We start from the raw sequence: 21,312 nt of genomic DNA on the forward strand, positions 1-21,312 counted from the left end.
CACTATGTGTGGGAGAGGTTTTTACTAGGTCTTATTGATCTAGTTTATGTCAGCACAGAGGATCAGGTAGCTGACATATTTACGAAGGCATTGGGCATAGAGAAGCTGCGCAAGTTCAGAGACCTGCTTGGTGTGCAGGAATTGGGATTGAGCTCGAGGGGGAGTGTTGAGATATCGAGCTCCACTCGTGATATGCCAGGGTGACCGTTGTGCATTTATGTCACCGACTTGTCAGTTGTAGATGCGGTTGGTACACCGCCCATGAATAATAGCTACATGATAGCTATCCTTATCTACTCTAGTTCGTGGCTCAGTTAGTATGTCACCTTAGTTAGTTGAGTTTGGTTTGAGACCCATATATAGGGTTCTTCTATTTCTATGTACGAGAGTTCTTTTGGCTTACACAACTAAGAAGAGGAAAAACTGTTTTCAGCCTCCACCCTTGTGTGTATTCCCCCATTGTTCAAGCAAGAAAGCTACAAGTGAGACTCCTTTCTTCTCTCCCACAATCTTGACAGTATCCACACATGTGGCTAGTTTGCATGCTTCCTCCTCCCCCTGTGCTCTCCTACATCTCATCACTCCTCTCACGCTCCCTCTCCCCCTGCCATGCATCGGCTGGGGGGGGGGGGGGGGGAGGGGATTATTTAAAAAAAAATGTCAAAATTTTAACCATTATCCCCTTTTTCCCTCTAGAAGAGGTGTTCTCGTGCGGCTTGTGGTCTTCAAGCCACGGACTCATGTGCAAAATGCGCGCTAGGATTTGATGATGCACACGGGGTAAGTACTTAGCCAAGATCTTTTGTCGTGGGGAGGTCACTTGAAATTGCTCACTGCGCTGTGTGTGCAAGGTTTAAAATTACTAATATTTCGTGCGGAAATATTACACTCATTTATAAGAAAGCCAAAAGAAAGGCCTGGTTTGACAAGCATGTCAAACAACATGATTTTGAAAAAGGTGATCTAATATTGCTCTATTCAATTAAGGGCCACAAATAGAGGATGATGCTTAGAGGACTTGGACCCTTTTGAGTCTGTTATATTAGTAGGACTTGGACCCTTTCGAGTCTATTGGATTGGTAGGACTTGGACCCTTTCAAGTCTATTAGATTAGTAGGATCACCTTCAAAATTGATTCTTACATTCTTTCAACACTCCACAGTAAAAATCACTATAGACATGGTAGTTTCCAATAGGCATGATAGTACAGTCAGTAGCTTGACAAGACTTTCACCATGTTCACTCATAGCTATGATGGCTAGACTAGTTTATTAGATGAATATACCATGCCAATACTTAGAAGCCTTCCTTGTTCTTGGGAAGAATTTCTTGGGAAGAATATGCATTCATATTCACCAAGCATGCTTCTATAATTGAAGCGCTAATTGCAATGCAAGTAAGCAAACAAAAAGCTATCAAAGGCCACTTGATTACATCCTTCAAGCCTAGCTGCATAAAAGACACAAGGCAAGAAATAACAAACTTACATGGCCTAGCCGAATCTAAATGGCCATTTCTACAAAAGTATTCACTCTTCAACCACAATGGGAATGGGATCCACTTGAATATATTCCAAGTTTGCAATGAATGGGATCCACTTGAATATATTCCAAGTTTTGGTTACAGAACACCTATGGAATGTGGATCTGAATGCCTACACAAGAAATACAATACATGCAGCAACCAAGATACTCAATGATGCAATCGAGTGTGGGGAGAAGGAAACCTGTAAGGGGGAAGGATATATGTAAATCTAACATGGTTGTATTTATGGTTATACTAACTCCCATTATTGAAGAAGCACTAAATGACCCCAAGATAGCTAGGGAGTTGGTAAAGAGTACCCTCAAAGACAAATGTCTTGACAGTATATGAGGTAGTTTCAAAAGAAAGAAAAATGAGAAAGATAGGGTCTAGTACACAATAAAAGTAGGGACAAATTTAGGAATAATATTACTCTCACAAGACAAACAAAGAAAGGAATACCAACTCAAAGGGAAAAGAAGAGTGAACAAGAGATAAGGAAAATGGTAGAAGAAGCACATCAAGCCAAGCTAGAGGCCATTCAAAAGGACAAAGGAAAGAAGGAAAAATAAGGATGACTAGGAGAAGACTAAGGATAAAGGATCCACCAAAGTAAGAAAGAAGAAAAAGGGTATGGACAATAAAGCACCATCACAAGAGAATGATGCCTTGGAAACAATTGTACAAGAGTAATGAAAAATAGAAGCAAAGGGCCAAGCTAAACTATAGTAGGAAAAGGAGGAGTTGGAAAGAAACAAGAGGGAAGACAATCATCAGGCTATAAGGAACTCAATGGAGGAGACTACAGGGAGAAGTACATATACCTAAGTTCCACCCAACCACCCTAGCCTAGAGTAGACTTAAGTAAAAGCACACAGACTGTTGCGAGCACCACAAGTAGAGAACAACCTAAGATCACCGAAGATAAGGGAAAAGAACAGTCCTAGCCTCTATAATACCATTACCACAACTAGGTCAACTAGCAGAAAGAGGCACCTTATTGCCAAGTCCTGCTCCTACCACCACCCTCGACAAGTGGTGATGGAGGCATCTAGGTGACCTTGGTGGCAAAACTGCAATGGTTGGATGCCATCTATTTATTTGTCTCCAAAAGAAAGTAAGAGGGACCAATGGTTATAGGGTTAAACAGATTGGCTATAGGAGAGGCAAAATTAGAAAGGAGAGGAGAAAAGGTTCCAAGAGTAGAATGAAGATCCTGTCATTACCCTCATCGTCTAATGGCTTGGACAAGATTTTGATGATGTGCTCAAGACCTTAGAGGAACAAAGAAACTAGAAGGAGGAAGAAAGGAAGCACATAGTGCCTGCACTAGAGAAGGATAAGAAAGTTATGTCAACTTGCAATGGCATTACACAAGAGATATATCTACACCCTAAAAATGGAAATGATAGCATTGGCAAGGAAAGGGATGGAAAATGACAAGTGTGAGGAAGTGCTGCAACAATATGAGCAAGAGAAAAATAATATGGAAGAATGGGAGGAACTTCATAAGGAATCCATGACTATCATAACCAAATTAGCAGATAGGCTAAAATAATAGGTAGAACAGATAAGTTGTTTGCAACACGACAAAGAGAAAACCAGATGGATGAACAATAGGTTACTTAGATTGGTAGAGAAATGGGAAGAAGGGACTAAGAGCTAGGAGCACCTTGAGTGAAAAGTGGAGGAGCTAACCAAGGAAAAGGAAAATCCCCAAGAAAGTAGAAAAAAGAAAGGTTTTGTATTGGATGCTTTGACCAAGTGGCAAGATAGAGGATGGTGCAAGCCAGGAAAAAGATCGATCAACTAAAGGAGAGAAATACATGACCAATATAGAAGCTTGCTCATCGGCTGGCAAAAGCAAGGTATGAAAAGGAAGTAGCCAATTGACATGGTAGAGAAAATAATGAAGATTCACTCGAGGAGCTTCACCAAAGTTGTTATTAAAATCAAAGATCCAACCAAGGAAGACACTCTCTATGGCCTTATGAGAGAATTGTAGATGTCTAATGAGGCACTTCAGAGCACTTTAGGACCACTACCACAACCTCATGAATATGAGCGCATATGAGATGTAATTGCACTCCAACTTAAGGAAGAGGGTATCACTCAAGAACAACTCATGTCAATGTCAGGAATCTCCAAATAGTGCTTGCTTCACGGCACTATCATTTGCAAATTCTACCTAGATCTTGCGAGTTTGCCTTCTCTTTTCTCACATGCTACTACCAACCATGGGATTGGGTGCCATCCCCTACTACCCTTCCTACTTTCATAAGAAGGAGCACAGCTCCTTCTTGAATCTCCTACAACCTTGCAAAGCTAGAGATAAGTGCGATGGATACGTAGACAAGCACTGGCATTAGCATCATTTTCATGACCCATGAGTCTACATGCATAGGAGAGGGGATGGCTCTTTCACCTTTTGGTTCTCCCTCTACTACCTTCACCTAGCTTGCTAGTTTCTTCACATTAATACATATATCTAGTAGATATCCCAAGTATTGTAACACCTTGCCTAAGTTAATCCACTTGAACTCCTACTAATATAGGAAAGGTTATGGTTTATTCTTCCAACCTAGATACATTATCAATAATGTGATGGCTAATCCATGAGTCACATAATCAATGTTGTGATGGCTAGTCTCTGAGTCACATGATCCAGAAATTTTTTCATACGATGGGATAATAGTTTCTACTAATTCCTTCTCAGCTCCTCGGACATTGTTAAAGTTATCATCTACCAAAACATATATATAAAGTTATGCCCCTTTAATGCTAGTGGCAACCCTTTTATTGAAAACCCTGTTGAATCTTCATATGACTACAAGTAATAGTGGAGGAAAAGGGTATTCCTATCAAACCCATGTTTGACCCAAAGAGAGAAGGGAGGGGAGGGACACTTGCACAATTCAAGTGCTTCATAATTGTAGCATTAGAGAATGGGTCTATGCCATGTTGACCAATTAAATTGCAAAACACATGAACTTCATGAATTCTATTAAAATCTACTAGTCAATTTGATGACATGCCTTATCAAAGTCCATGTTGATATAGAGCAATACATATTGATGCTTGATACATGACCCATAAGAAAGATTACATTCAACACACAAGATAATGGATCATCCTTCCATACATGAAACGATGCTATATATAGTGCACAAATTTGCTACCCAAAAACTTAGTTTTGTAATCCATTGCTTTGATCATCACCTTTTAACATTCAACATTATCATAGATATCCACTATGGAATTTTCCTTTTGTCCAAACATTTGGAAATACAATATTCTAATCTCCTCTGGGAGTATCCCCTTCACTTTGATTCGCTCAAATTATTTGTATACAAAGGAGTGTCCCATCCACTTCAAAGCAATTTGGATATGTTAGATGAACATGCTTTCCAAAGGTATAATAGGACCTCCACATGGATTCCATATGGTCCCAAAAATTTACTAATATGCATCTTCACCACCAATTGTAATTTCGCTACTAAGAAGGGCCTTTCTAATAACGTAATGTGTACTTACTTAGCCCTTCCACCTTGACGAGTGATTGTCACAACATTAGGTCATTAGTATGGTCACAAATGCACATGAACTGAGAATGTGTGCCAACTTGTACTATCATAATCTAAATTCCATTTAATTCTATCCATGGTTTTTTGATAGCTTAGATACTTCTCACATTGAGTTTAGCTAATTTCTTATGGGCATGTCATGCTTAGCTCTAGTAGCCACCCACACCTTCTTCATCTTCTAGGGGAAAGCCACTCTCCTTTACGAAAGGAAATGTTGAAGTACAATGGTGATGCTTTATCCTTGTATCATCATCGAAGTTAATTTCGAAGGTACACAATAGTGGGTCTTAATGTAACAAATGGTAGTTCATCTATCATCAAGATAAGCTTTGATATGCTCAGTCATCTTGCTAAATGACACCTAAATATGGTAACTTTCCACATGTGATAAGTAGCCTACCATCCATTAGTTATGGACCTCACCTACTACTCCATTATACTCATGTAAATAGACCAAGTTATCAAGATAAGTATGATAGTTGATGTTTCATATAGAAGTTATCCTATAGTCCTTCTCTTGCATACCCTCTTGTGTTTTTCTCTTTTTCTCTATCTAATATCTCCTTCATGGTATTAAAGTTTGTTGGATCTAGGATTGCACAAAAAAGCTTGAAGAGCACAACTCAAAGTGTTGAAGTCTCGATAGAGAAGATTTACAAGACTAAGTATACACTAAATTGAATAAGTATATATACAAGGTTGGGCAGAGGTGGAATCTCCTAACAAGGGAAAAATATACCATGATGGTCCTATGTATATTTACACACATTACTATTGAGATATGTTAATAAATCCCCCCTAAAAGTGATGCAGTGAACAAGATTTTGCCCTCATGTATAGGGAAGTGCTATGCTCGATGCACTAGAGCAATCCACAAAGGGGACCCCAAAACATCATTTACTAGCCTTATTTTTCTAAACATCATTTACCAATATCTACTTACTAGCCTTATTTTTCTAAATATCATTTACCAATATCTACTTACTGGTACAAAAGAAAGATTTTTCTTTTCTTTTCTAATAAGCAACAAAAGCTTGGTCTACAATACACACAATGGATTTCCCCCCCTCAAGATTGTTATTCTTGTAACAAAATATAAACCAACTCATTAAGTGACAAGGTATTTAGATTTTCTTAAATCATCAAACAAAGAATAGTTGCAAAACATTGATATGAATCAAGAAAACCATCAATAAAGCTATTCCTTTACCTTTCTAATTAGCCACAAAAACTTGGTCTGGATTACACATAATTAAATTTTTTTGCCTAGATTGTTCTTCTTGTAGCAAAATGTAAACCAACTCATTAAATGACAAGGCATTCAAATTGCTTTTCAGTATCAAAAAAATAATAGATGCAAAAGTTTGCTCAGAATTAGAGAAACCATCAAGAACAATTTGCAAAAGTGAAGTGTTTGAAAAAATCTCATTTGTAGCTATCATTTTCTCCTTAAGATATTTTATCCTAGTAAAAAAACTTTCCATGGAGTCACCTCCTCCCATATGTTCACTCTCTAACTACTTACAAAGGTAAGAATAGGGGCCTCATTTCTTCTTTGATATAAATATACAAGTCCATCCCAAGCATCCTTAGCTAACATCTCTCTCCAACATCACCTTGTCAACCCTTTGACAAACTACTACTACCCTTTGTATCAACTAGCTTACCCATGAGCTCATGTCCTTCCCCATCCTCATCATTGTTGGCATGGTGGGTGAGGTAGTCATCAGTAGGACCATAGCAATATCAGGGAGCACCTTGCCACACTGTATTTGTTGATCATTTATAGAAATTATATTTTCAAGGTTTGAAACCTTAATATAACTCATCATTTGATCCCTTTAGATTATTGACATCAAAGTTCTAAAGAAATATTTCAAACATTATAGCCATACCTTCTTAATCAACCTTATATTGAGGTATGCATGCCATATGTGATCCATTTTTTCTCATCTATCTCAACCCTTCATGTCAACATATCCCCAAATATCCTTGTTTACCACACACACATTAAGCCTATCCCAAATCAATTTCACATTTCTTTTCCCACTGAAATTTATCTTAAGTCAATGGCCCCTTGTGCATAGGATATGTGGATCACATATCTACATGTCATGAAATTTCCTAATCACTCCAACACTGGTTCCATAATGACCTTTAGTAGTAATAGTCTCAAATTGGTGCCTCATATGATGGCCCATAATCTTTATATATGTGAGGTGGACTTCATTCATTTCTTCACCATGTTTTCTTATGTCACCCACAGAATTGGCTAGTTTAGATTCGGATACAATTTTGGTGTCCTTGCATTTCCACAAAATGCTTATCACCTTAACTCTACTTGAGACAATTTGATTATATCAAAACCATACTTTAGCCCTTAAAATAGTATGCTTAGTCCATGTTTTATTGAAGAGGTTCATCACATTGGAAAATATAGTTGTAGCTTGGTTTATGATTGCATTCTTACTAAATAAGAAGGATAGAACCAACAATGTTATAGATCATGGCTCTATCATTATCAACCTATTGATGTGTGAAGCCTCAATTAATGGTGTGATGCATGACGCATTGGTATTGAATGTCCACCTTGTTTACCACTACAAGTATCATCTTTGGAGCACTGGTTTTCATGTTATGTTTTCTCATACCCTACAAGTGGATCATTACATTTTGAAATCATAAGCTATTGACTTTCAAAAATATAACGTCTTACTTTGGAATTAACACATTTGCATTGGATGTCATGTAATCATCTCATTCTTGTGCTCCATGGTTACCTATCCCTCATACTCTTTAGGTACACATGATCTCCTTCCATACATCTACATATCTTAGTACATTTAGCACTACAAGGGAAGGGAGTGTGTATTCATCATGACTTACATTCACAAACTAATTGAATATCATATACAAAACATTAGATGTGCTCGTAGAATTTATACAGGGAGGTGACACCTCATCCCAAGGAGGAAGGCACCTATTGCGGCCAGTTAGAAGAGTTCATGGGCATGGATGGATGGAGTGTCTAAGCCAATGCACCAGTTGGAAGGCATGACTTAGCCTACATCCTCGATACCAAACAACACAATCAACCTTTTGGACCTTCCTCTAATCTTGGAGCCTAAGATGGAGGCAAGGATCGATACAATGATATCCATGAATGCCGAGTCATTTGATCTACTAAGTGAGAAAGTGTCTTTACCATTATATGTTGGGTGCGAGTATCTCGCCTGAAGATGCTACTTGCGCTCCTAAGTGTGTAAGCAAAATACGGGTAGAGTGATGCGAGTGTGACCGAGTTGTTCAGGTACATTCTACATATGCTCCGTTGATCTTTTTGACTCCATTATAAAAAAAGCTTGTTGTGATTTTTCAAGGTGTTTTATGATTTTTTCTTAGGTTGCTAAAGTATTATATATTACCACCTGGAAATACATTGCTTGAGTCTCGTGATAATGCGCAACTGGTATTACGAAAGCATGGACTAGAATAGCATCCATGCATGTGTCAACAATTGTGTATTGTTTCGAGGAGATTATGGAACTATGGAGACATATCCAAAGTGTGGTGCTCATAGGTATCGACAGGACTTCCAAGGACAAATCATCCACTTATACTGCATGTACATCACATGATTCGTACATTGGGCATGCTGAGCTTAAGAACGTTGTCGTAGCATGTAGGGTTGAAGGTCATCTCAGGGGTTTGGCAAGAGAAGAATGTATGGGGGTTCAAGAGCTTAGACTCCAGAGATGGTAGAGATAAGAGAAGGGTTGAAGGTTTCAAGCCAAGTTCTTAAGTATAAGAGACATCAGGGTGAAGGTAGATTTAGGGAGAAGAGTAGATGGAAGAGAAGGGGTTTGAAGAAATTGAAGATGTAGAAGAATACTCAAAAAAAGAATTAGAAAACATAGAAGAATACTAACAGAGATGACACTTGTCAGTTTCTTTTAGCATTATGAGAAGATATAACTCTAATAGATAAAAATGTGTACAAAATAATACCTTCCTCTATGCTGCTCAGATCGCCAATCTGATGCTTCCATTGGCTCCAAAAGGGGGGTTAAATACCAGGACACCTGGTGAGAATTTTGCCAGATCATTCCTTTTTCATCTCCCACTTTTGGAGTGCTGTTCACTGCTTGAAAACAACGATCGTGCGTCGTGTGATTTTGCTAATCTCTCTTTTTATATAAAATCTTCTCAAATTGACTGAAAGCTACATGCATTCTTTTATATGTCATTCTAATCTAGAAGTTGTCTATAATTTTATGGATTTTTAAAAGATATAATATCTAGAATATAAAAAATTGGCTAAAAACTTGTAAAAAAAACTAATATTTTGAACCATGGATACTAACACTAATGCCTAAAGTGGCATTGGCTCTCTAAATCTAAAAGGAAGCCACACTCTAGATTTTTTTACACGGTGTGCACGTAGTGGCATGACATCCACCCCCTCATAACCTGCACATCCTCTGGCAAGTGCCAAAGTCTTACGGATTTGCAGTGTCAGAAGAAGTATCTTTTGCTATGTCAATGTCGTCATCTACTACTACTACTTCTTCCTCTATGTCTTCATGCCCTTGAATTATATTCAAGTTTTCTAACTCATATGTTGAAATTTCTCTTTGTTTGAAGAGCTTTATTCTTTTTCCTGCTATGGGTATCTTTATGCTGGTCCCATCCAATTCAGCCAATGAATATGTGGCATTGTCATGAATGACCTTTACCACATACGGTGTCGAACTGCTGTGCATTCGAGATGTGGAATCCACCAAAAAGGTTATGTTGAACATGGATCATTTATCAAGGCACTTGCTTTTTATCATCACATGTAATTAGAGGGTGTCTGTCTAGATGTTGTCAGCCATTGGACATGGGTTTTAACTATATTACAATCAGCAAATAAGACTTTTACATATGGAATAAGTGGATCTTTCTGGTATTAAGTGAAGGGTACTAAAGGTTCATACTATTTTGGAACTTGTTTGACATGCTGAGACGGAGGCTGGGGTTAATGGAAACTCATGATATTGTGCTAGGCAATGGATTGGTGAGCATGTATGCTAAGTGTGGTGCATTCGCAAAAGCAGAAGAATTGTTTGATAAAATACCAAATGTTGTCTCTTGGAATGCTCTAATCTCTGGGTATCCTTGGCAATGCTGAATCTGGGCTTTGTGAGGATGCTCTGAATCTTTTTCAACTAATGGAATTGAAGGTATTCAGCCAGATAGTATCACTTTTGTTAGTGTTCTCGCTGTCTGTAGTCATGCAGATCTTATAGATAAAGGCCTATTGTATTTTGAATCTATGGACAAGGAGTATGGTATTTGTCCAACTATTAAGCACTATAATTGCATGGTTGATCTTCTCAGCCGTGCAGGGCAGTTTGACAAGGCCGGTGCAGAACCGGCCGCTTTATTAAGCGGAAGGGGATTGTGAATAGTAAATGGTAAGAAAAACAAAAAGGCTATTTTGGGGGGAAAAAGCGGATTCGAAAGGTAGGGAAGATTCTGTAATTCAGGAGGGAACGGAAAAAGCATTGGGGGAGGATCGACTGTGGAGGAAGGGATGACGCTAGAAAATCACGGAGAAGGAACGGACATGTTTGGTGGATCGTGAGGACGGAAGATGCTGCAATATGAAGGGGCGAAAGACGATGCTATGACAACGATGCTGAAAACGAACGAAGATGCTTAGGAGACTGAAGATGACGTATCCGACTGACGGGAAGAGACAACGAATGAAGAAGAATGTGACGAGAATACGATGGCGGACTGGAAGGGGAGAACTCTGAAGACGAAGTGAACGGGCGGGACAAAGCAGCTGTAGAGGCAACGTGAGAAGAAGGGGAGGCTCTCTCACTCTGTTGTCAGAGAAAAAGAGGAGTCGCCTGCAGGCTTTGGAAAAGAAACACTCGAGCTTACCACCCTCTTCATCACCCATAACAAAGACATCCATGTCACCTGCTGCACGCAAATTTACGTCTCCTCTGTCAAGGCCTTCCTCAGGGGCCGTAGCTAAATCGGACGTACCAGGTTATGCATGCCTGTCGCTACTTGTACGCTCCAGGCAAGTAATCACGTAATATATGCAGCTTTCTGCAGATGGAAATAACAGCCATGTGGTTGATTCTTGTATTTGGGAGCTAGTTCAAGAGAGTGGAAAGGCAGTGAGGCAATTGGAAGGAGTACTGGATTCTAGGATACAAGACCGAGTTCTTCTTCTGGATAATCCAGCTGGGCGTGGTGAAGTGCCTAGGTTTTGAAGAGCACTTTTATCCAAAAGTGCAGAATCAGTTGTTGAAGGAGTTATGCGAAGGGATCCCCATGAAGTTGAGTATGTTCAAGCTGTTCAAGAGGTGGTTCATTCACTTGAGCCAGTATTATCAAAGCATCCCAGTATGTACAAGTCCTGGAACGTTTTCTGGAACTATAACGTGTTATTATGTTCAGAGTACCCTGGGTTGATGATAAAGGAGAGCCACTTGTTAACCGAGGTTTTAGAGTTCAGTTCAACCAAGCTTTGGGGCCTTATAGGGGTGGCCTTCGGTTCCATTCAAATGTGTAATTGGATGTGGTGCAGAGACGCCATGATCACAAACACCTATCTGAACTGAAGTCTGTAATTCAGGCATTCATCTACAGCAACACAACAATTCTAGTGATTTAGCATTCGTTAGAGTTGTAGTCAGAGCTCTGTCTCTGCACAAGCGCAGGCTCAATTTTTTAAACCAGACAAGAAGCTTTACTTCCCGTATGAACCAGGAAAACAGGCCACAAGTGCTGTGAGGATCAAAAATGTCAGTCGCTCACCGATTGCTTTCAAATTCCAAACAACAGCTCCAAAGAGCTGTTTTATGTGACCTCATAGCGATGTTCTCTCACCTGGGAAATCTATCGTTACAACGATTGTAAAATTCATCTAGCATGCTGATTGAATGCACAGAAAGCAGATCAGAGATAAGTTTAAAATTATCAGCTTAAAGATGGTTGAAGGAATTGAAATCTTTCCCGAAATTTTTGATGAGCAGAAGGACCTTGTAGTTTTAGAACAAATCTTATGTGTTAGATTCCTCGAACCCGATTATCCTACTTCTGAACTTGAGAAGCTAAAAACTGAAATTTCTGTCTGTGGATGATAACCATTTCTACTTCCTAAAAGATACTATCCTGGATAGACCCAAAGTGGAAGTCTTTGGCTAACTAAAGTATATTACTCATAGATGGGCAGTGATTCTACTCCAACCTCTTGTATCTTCCCTTGCTGTACTCACGACAGAAGATTGAATTTGCATAGGCCCTAGACCATTCAGTTTACTTGTTGCTGAATAGTTACATTACCTCAGAAGTCAGATTGCAACTGCTGGTGACATGTCTGTGAAGATGAGGTCTTATTGAGAGTTTGGCGGATCTATTACAACATATAAACCCTCTCATCTTGCTTATATGTATGATTGATCTTCTATCCTGAAATTAGTCAAGGACCTCTGTGGTTGCGACATTGCTTTCACAAACCCTTTGATATCTTTGGTGAACCCAACGTGAAAGCGTCGCAGAAATTTCAGGATGGGAGATACTTCAGCCTCTATTTCAGCCTCTTCTACAATTCCAGCTGCGTCTTCTACTTCAGCTCCATCAATGATTGTTGTGTCAAGTACTTCAACAGAGGATCTAAAGCATATTTTGCAGAATATGTCCATGTATATGCAGCTCCAAAATCAGTAGACACAATTGTATATGCAGCAGCAGCAACAATTGCATCAACAACAGTTGTCTCAGCAAAGGCAACTCTATTCAGAGCAGGAAAATGCAAACAACGCGACTAAGGCTATTGAAGCAGTTGAGAATGAGAAGAAGCTATTTGATGGCCGTAATGTTTCAGCATATTTGAAGACATATGAGATCAAGATGGGATTTTTGGGAGTTCCAGTTGGACTTATGAGTAAGTATTTCCTTCGTCTTGTCACACCCGCCTTGAGGGCGAAAGTGACTGATCTTTTTATTCAAAATACACATTGGCAAGATTTTAAGAAGGCCTTGAAAGAAGAATATTTCCTTGAGGACTTTGGTATGGCTACTCGGCGGTCATTCGGAGAGTGGGTCTACATGCCAAACAAAGGTCTAGCTGCTTCAGAGTTGATTCGAGAATTTGAAGATAGGTATAGTCAGCTTGATGCCATTGAACAAAGAGCATTGGATGTTGAAAAAGTTGAGCTTTTCTTGCAAGCTGCAGATCCTGCTCTTCAAGAAGAATTGGGTGAGCTTCTTGAGGATCGCACGAAGCCTATGGGTCTTAAAACAGATTGGAAGGATGCAGTCTCGACTTTGATCAAGAGGAGGATATGGAAGACTCGCCTACAGAATGGTTCCATGACACCTACACCATCATCAGCTCCTATGCTTGCTTCTATCCCTGTTATTTCTTCTCCTCCTCAGCCAGTTTCTTGGCCTATGCCAGTGCCTACTGTTTCCACTCCACCTATTCCTCCTGTTCCACGACCGATGCCTACACCTTCTGCTCCAAAACCATCCGCTCCATCGGTGCCTACTTCTCTTGATGACATAATCAAAGGCATAATAGATTTGACACTGGAGTCAGTCAAAGACGAGTTGGTGGGAAAGTTGAAAGAGTAGTTTGCTTTGACTGTGCCTACTACTTCTTCTGGTGCTCCTACTACACCTAGGAGTGCTCCTAGTGCACCTAGGAGAGATCGGAGATGTATTTGGTGCGATAGTACGGACCATCAGCATTGCAAGGATTGTGAATCTTTTCAGGATGCAAGGAGGAAGAATTTGGTATATTGGGGACAAGATGGTAAGATTTGGTTGACTGAGACAGGAGCTCCACTTGCTACCAACTTTGGTAAAGGTGGAATGAAGAAGTTAGTGAATGACATGGCTGTGCGTACTTCTTATGTGACAGCTAGAGGTGATGCTTGTGCATATGGAGTCCAGATTGAGAAGGGATCAGAGACTCAGTCAGCACTATGGACTTATGCTATGGAGACTGCAAACAAGGGAAAAATTCAGCAAACTGTTTTGACTAGTGCAGGCTCTAGCATCAGATCAGAGATAGGTTGGGACTTGCCTGTTGACAGGTACTCTATTTATGCTTATTTGGCTAAGTCTCATGGTGCAGATGTACTTGTTGAGGAGAAGCGTAAAAGGGATGAAGAAAATCCAAGTGCAGCTAAGAAGACTAGAGGGGGTGAGTTTGTTACTCCACCTACTGCAGGACCGTCTTCAAGACCAGGGCCAGATCGACAGATGGAAGATGCTCAAAAGAGAGAAAAGAGGCAAGAGCCTAGAGAGAGAAAGCAGCCAGGGTTTAGATTGATGTCCGATATTGAGACATCTACAGACATGAAGAAAATCTTTAATGACAAGATACTTGGCAGTGAGGTGACTTTCACTATTTCTGAGATTTTGGGCATCTCGAAAAGAGAGTTTCAGGATCAGTTTCAGGAGGTTTTGAAGAGGAAAAGACATGCATTGTCTACCACTGATACAAAGGGAGTTTTGATTGGGGAATTGGATGAGGATGAGGATGAGGTTATGGTTGAAAATGCTTCTGTTTTTCCGCAGGTAGAGAAGAGGGTTCAACCTATGCATTATGCTGAAATTGATGAGCCTGTCTTGATACCGCGTAGTCACTTTTCGCGCAGTCATTGGGCTAGGGCAACTACAGAGACGATGGTAAAGATTGGAGAGAAACAGGTGCCTTATGTTGCATTGGTGGATCATGATTTAGAGATTAATCTCATAGTTCGTGGAGTTTATGAGAGTAACAGATGGCCTATGGATATAGAGCATGGGTGGCGTATGAGAGCCGCCAATAACACTGCAGGTGATTTGTATGCTGCCTGTCCTAGTGTCAGGGTTTCTATTGGTGATGTAGAGGAGGATTTTCATTTCTTTGTGCAGGATTCATGCTCTTATCCCATCATTCTTGGATAGCCATTCATCACAGAGATGCGCATGGAAACAAAGGTAATGGATGATGGATGTGCTTATGCACGGATTCGCAGTAAAGATGGTATGAGAGCAGTTCAGTTTATGACTGTATGTGTGAACCATGTTAGAAACAAGGATACTCTCAGAGATGCACCTTTGAGCATTGTGAGGGATTCGGGTTTTCATTAGGTACTGCCGTTTTGCGAGACGACGGTGGTACAGAGCAGAGAAGATTGGAGTTCTCGCCTCCTGGCAGCAGTGTTTTCTCCTCCGGTTTTGTTGGGATTTCAGCAAATAGTTCAATGAGCTATCAGAAGACTTCTAGGTTGCCTAGAGCTGCCAGGCAGTATATATGCAGGAAGGAGAAAAAATCGAAAAATGTAGGAATTTTGGAGGATGATGAGCACATAGATGGGATGTATGACAGTGTGATTTGTGCAGATACGATGACAGAGATGGGAGATATGCTGAAAACTGATATGCAAAATTGTCACAGTAATGTATTAGTGCAGTCCCTGGACATGTTTCATGAAATTGCAGATTTTGTGTCATAGATTGAGTCAGAGGCTGAGGTAACTCAGCAAAGAGTGTTGAGTGCTGAAGAAATTCAGCAAACAGAGTTTCCAGCTGGTTATGATCAGCTTTCAGAGACACAGAGGGCTGAAAACTTTCAGCCAACAGAGTTTACTGTTGAAGTATTTCAGCATCTAGAGTTTAGGGCTGTTTCTATGCAGTCCATAGAGTAGAGGGCTGAGGATATTCAGCCATTGGAGTGCAGAATTGCTGATTTACAGCAAGATTTGTGTAATGCAGAAGAGCATAATGAAGCCAGGGTTGACTCGAAATACAAAACTGTGGATAAGAAGGTGAAGCCGGTTGTTGTACCGCTTCCACCTAACAGTGATCAGCAAATAGATAGGGTTGCTAAACAACCAATTTTGAGGAATTCGGAGCATATTGGTCATAAATTTTCAGCAGAGACTCTTGTTGAATTGAAAATTGGAAATGGTGATTTCTTGCTACCCATAGAGAAGCAATGCTTTCAGGAGATGCTTGAGCGATATGGAAGGGGATTTGCTTTTTTTCTGCGTGAGATTGGATGTGTGAATCCTGATATTGTTGCTCCTATGGTCATTTTTACTATTCCTCATATTCCATGGAATCTTCGACCTATTCTAGTGCCTAAAGCACACCTACCAAAGCTGATTTATTTATTGAATGAGAAAATCAGGATGGGAATCCTTGAGCCTTCATCTGCACCATACTCAAACAGGTGGTTTACAGTTCCAAAGAAGAATGGTACTCTCCGATTTATTCAGGACATGCAGCCAGTGAACAGAGTTACTATCAGGAATGTTGGTATAGGTCCAGTTGTGGATGAGTTTGCAGAGGCATTTGCTGGACGTGCCATCTATTCTTTAGGTGATTTGTATTCAGGATATGATCAGTTTCAACTGGCTTTGGAAAGCAGGGACATAACCACCATGAGAACTCCTATTGGGCTTGTCAGGATGTGTACCTTGCCTCAAGGTGCCACTAATTCTGTTGCGCATATGATGAATGCCATGCATAAGGTCCTTCGTGATTATATACCTCAGCTTACTATGCCTTTCTTGGATGATGTGCCCATTAAGGGGTGTGCAGAAGAAGAGAAGAATGAGCGTCTAAATGAGCAGGGATGCAGATACTTTGTGGCTGATCATATTTCAGCATGTGAGAAGATTTTGGCCAAGTTAGAAGAAGTGAACTTGACACTTTCAGGGCAAAAATCTGTTTTTGGAGTGAATGAGGTTGTCATTGTTGAGCATATGTGTGGATATTATGGCAGGAAACCCTCACCTGATAAGGTGAATGCTATAGGCAAGATTGCGGAGTATTGTTCTACCACTTCAGAGGTACGGAGATTCATTGGAGCTTGTGTGTTTTATATGATTTGGATACCTCATTTTGCACACATAGCAGATTGTTTATATCAGCTGCTTCGAAAAGGGCAGAAATTCTATTGGGATGAGAGCCACACTAGAGCCATGCGGAAATTGAAGAAGTTATTGCAGAAGGCTCCTACTCTCAGGAAAGCGGATTATAATTGTGGAAGGCCTATTGTATTGATAGTTGACACTAGTCCAATTGGCATAGGTTGGGCTGTGGGTCAAGATGATGCATATGAAAATAGGTATGCCATTCGGTTTGGGGCGAAAGTCTTAAATGAGAGACAGAGGAGATATCCGCAAATTAAGAGGGAGTTATTGGGGATTGTTACGGCTCTCAAATGTGACAAGGAGTACTTTATTGGAGCTTCAGTTGTGGTAGAGACAGATTGCTTGCCATTGATTGTTATGATCACGAGTTCCTCTACTCCAGATATAGCTATGCTGAGATGGATTGCATACATCAAGTCATTAAATCCGGAATTTAAACACATAGCAGGGAAGGATAATCCAATGGCAAATATGTTGTCTAGAGCCAGATATGATGATGAGGAGACTCTACTTGAAGAAGAGGATGATGCAGAAATTTTAGCCACTATGGTTGATCATGTTTGCCATGTCTATGATATTGTGGTTTTCATAGAAGAACTCTATGTTGGAGATTGGTTGCAGATTGGCAGGTACCTTAGTACACTGAGCAAAAGAGATGAATGGACAGATGAAGAGTTCAAGAAGATTAGAAGGAAAGCCTATGGTTATTTTCTCAAGGACGGATTTCTTAGGAAGCATCCGAAGAAAAGAGGCGGATTACCTTTGCGGGTTGTCTGCGATAGAGAGACACAGTTACAGGTGATGAGGGAGTTTCATGAGAGTCCTTGGGCTGGTCATAGAGGAGTGTGGGCTACTTATGAGAAAATCAAGGAGAAATATTGGTGGAAAGGCATGTATAGAGATGTTTCTCACTTTGTTGAGACTTGCAGAGACTGCCAGATGTATTCGGTAGTGCGTCATCGAGATGAGCTTCATCCGACCTATCCGCTATGCATTCACTATAAGTGGGTAGTTGATTTGGTTACTATGCCTATGGGTCTATGGTAGATGAGGTATATTGTTTTGGCTAGAGAGGATCTTACCAATCATGTTGAGGGCAGATCTTTGAGAACGAAGACCACTAGTGCAGTGTGTAAGTTCTTATTGGAGGAAATTTTCTGCAGGTATGGTTGTGTGGGTAAGATCACTGCGGATCGTGGTGAATTGGATGTAGATGAAGCTAGGGAGTTTTTCTCTCAGCTAGGAATCAAGTTGGCTCTAACTACAGCATATAATCTAGAGGGAAATGGGAAGAGTGAAAGAGGGCATCCGCCGATAGTGAAAGCATTAGCCAAAGCATGCAGAGAATTGGAGAATGGCCGAGACTTCTACCATTTGCTTTATGGGCTGATCGTACGACTCACAGTGTTACCACAGGATATATGCCTGCAGAGTGGATGTATGGTCAGAAACCTGTTATGCCGACTGAGACTTGTGCTTTGACTTGGTTAGTTTTACCTTGGCAGGAGGATTTGACGAGAGAGGAGCTCTTAGCTCTTCGGATTTGACAGTTGGAGAGGAGACCAGAGGATATTCAGCTAGCTATTGACAGGTTAAAGGTTGCTAGACTAAGAAATAAGGACAGGTTTGACAGCAGGCATTGCTTGCTGCCTAGAGCAATAGAAGAGGGAGATTGGGTATTGGTCTTTGATAGCAGCCTTGAAAATCAGCATACTGCACTTCGGAAGATGGTGAAAAGATGGTTTGGGCCATACATAGTCAGACATGTCTTTGATAATGCAACATATGAGTTGACAGAATTGGATGGAACAGTGCTTAGAGTGCCTATTGCAGGAAAAAGGATCAAGATTTTCAAGAAAAGAGACGATGAAGATTATGCATTGGAAGAATTTGCAAGAGAAGAGCAACAAGAAGAAACTCCAATAGAAGAGACAGATGATATGACAGATAATCTTGTTGATATACCGGAAATGCATAATGAAGAGATTGATCTGTTTGTGGATCTTGATGATAACGATCATGGGTAGTTGGCCCATCCGGAGGATGCGCAGGATTAGAGGGGGTGGATGTCGAACTGCTGCGCATTTGAGATGTGGAATCCACCAAAAAGGTTATGTTGAACATGGATCATTTATCAAGGCACTTGCTTTTTATCATCACATGTAATTAGAGGGTGTCTGTCTAGATGTTGTCAGCCATTGGACATGGGTTTTAACTATATTACAGTCAGCAAATAAGACTTTTACATATGGAATAAGTGGATCTTTTTGGTATTAAGTGAAGGGTACTAAAGGTTCATACTGTTTTGGAACTTGTTTGACATGCTGAGACGGAGGCTGGGGCTAATGGAAACTCATGAGATTGTGCTAGGCAATGGATTGGTGAGCATGTATGCTAAGTGTGGTGCATTCGCAAAAGCAGAAGAATTGTTTGATAAAATACCAAATGTTGTGTCTTGGAATGCTCTAATCTGTAGGTATCCTTGGCAATGCTGAATCTGGGCTTTGTGAGGATGCTCTGAATCTTTTTCAACTGATGGAATTGAAGGTATTCAGCCAGATAGTATCACTTTTGTTAGTGTTCTCGCTGTCTGTAGTCATGCAGATCTTATAGATAAAGGCCTATTGTATTTTGAATCTATGGACAAGGAGTATGGTATTTGTCCAACTATTAAGCACTATAATTGCATAATTGATCTTCTCAGCCGTGCAGGGCAGTTTGACAAGGCCGGTGCAGAACCGACCGCTTTATTAAGCATAAGGGGATTGTGAATAGTAAATGGTAAGAAAAACAAAAAGGCTATTTTGGGGGGAAAAAGCGGATTCGAAAGGCAGGGAAGATTCTGTAATTCAGGAGGGAACGGAAAAAGCATTGGGGGAGGATCGACTGTGGAGGAAGGGATGACGCTAGAAAATCACGGAGAAGGAACGGACATGTTTGGTGGATCGTGAGGACGGAAGATGCTGCAAAATGAAGGGGCGAAAGACGATGCTATGACAACGATGCTGAAAACGAATGAAGATGCTTAGGAGACTGAAGATGACGTATCCGACTGACGGGAAGAGACAACGAATGAAGAAGAATGTGACGAGAATACGATGGCGGACTGGAAGGGGAGAACTCTGAAGACGAAGTGAATGGGCGGGACAAAGCAGCTGTAGAGGCAACGCGAGAAGAAGGGGAGGCTCTCTCACTCTGTTGTCAGAGAAAAAGAGGAGTCACCTACAGGCTTTGGAAAAGAAACACTCGAGCTTACCACCCTCTTCATCACCCATAACAAAGACATCCGTGTCACCTGCTGCACGCAAATTTACGTCTCCTTTGTCGAGGCCTTCCTCAGGGGCTGTAGCTAAATCGGACGCACCAGCTTATGCATGCCTGTCGCTACTTGTATGCTCCGGGCAAGTAGTCACGTCATATATGCAGCTTTCTACAGATGGAAATAACAGCCATGTGGTTGATTCTTGTATTCGGGAGCTGGTTCAAGAGAGTGGAAAGGCAGTGAGGCAATTGGAAGGAGTACTGGATTCTAGGATACAAGACCGAGTTCTTCTTCTGGATAATCCAGCTGGGCGTGGTGAAGTGCCTAGGTTTTGAAGAGCACTTTTATCCAAAAGTGCAGAATCAGTTGTTGAAGGAGTTATGCGAAGGGATCCCCATGAAGTTGAGTATGTTCAAGCTGTTAAAGAGGTGGTTCATTCACTTGAGCCAATATTATTAAAGCATCCCAGTATGTACAAGTCCTGGAACGTTTTCTGGAACTATAACGTGTTATTATGTTCAGAGTACCCTGGGTTGATGATAAAGGAAAGCCACTTGTTAACCGAGGTTTTAGAGTTCAGTTCAACCAAGCTTTGGGGCCTTATAGGGGTGGCCTTCGGTTCCATTCAAATGTGTAATTGGACGTGGTGCAGAGACGCCATGATCACAAACACCTATCTGAACTGAAGTCTGCAATTCAGGCATTCATCTACAGCAACACAACAATTCTAGTGATTTAGCATTCGTTAGAGCTGTAGTCAGAGCTCTGTCTCTGCACAAGCGCAGGCTCAGTTTTTTAAACCAGACAAGAAGCTTTACTTCCCATATGAACCAGGAAAACAGGCCACAAGTGCTGTGAGGATAAAAAATGTCAGTCGCTCACCGATTGCTTTCAAATTCCAAACAACAGCTCCAAAGAGCTGTTTTATGTGACCTCCTAGCGATGTTCTCTCACCTGGGAAATCTATCGTTACAACGATTGTAAAATTCATCCAGCATGC

This window comes from Lygodium microphyllum, chromosome 25 (assembly GCF_053477565.2).
Source record: "Lygodium microphyllum isolate KBCC chromosome 25, Lygodium_microphyllum_v1.1.10, whole genome shotgun sequence".
In the NCBI taxonomy this organism is placed as follows: domain Eukaryota; kingdom Viridiplantae; phylum Streptophyta; class Polypodiopsida; order Schizaeales; family Lygodiaceae; genus Lygodium; species Lygodium microphyllum.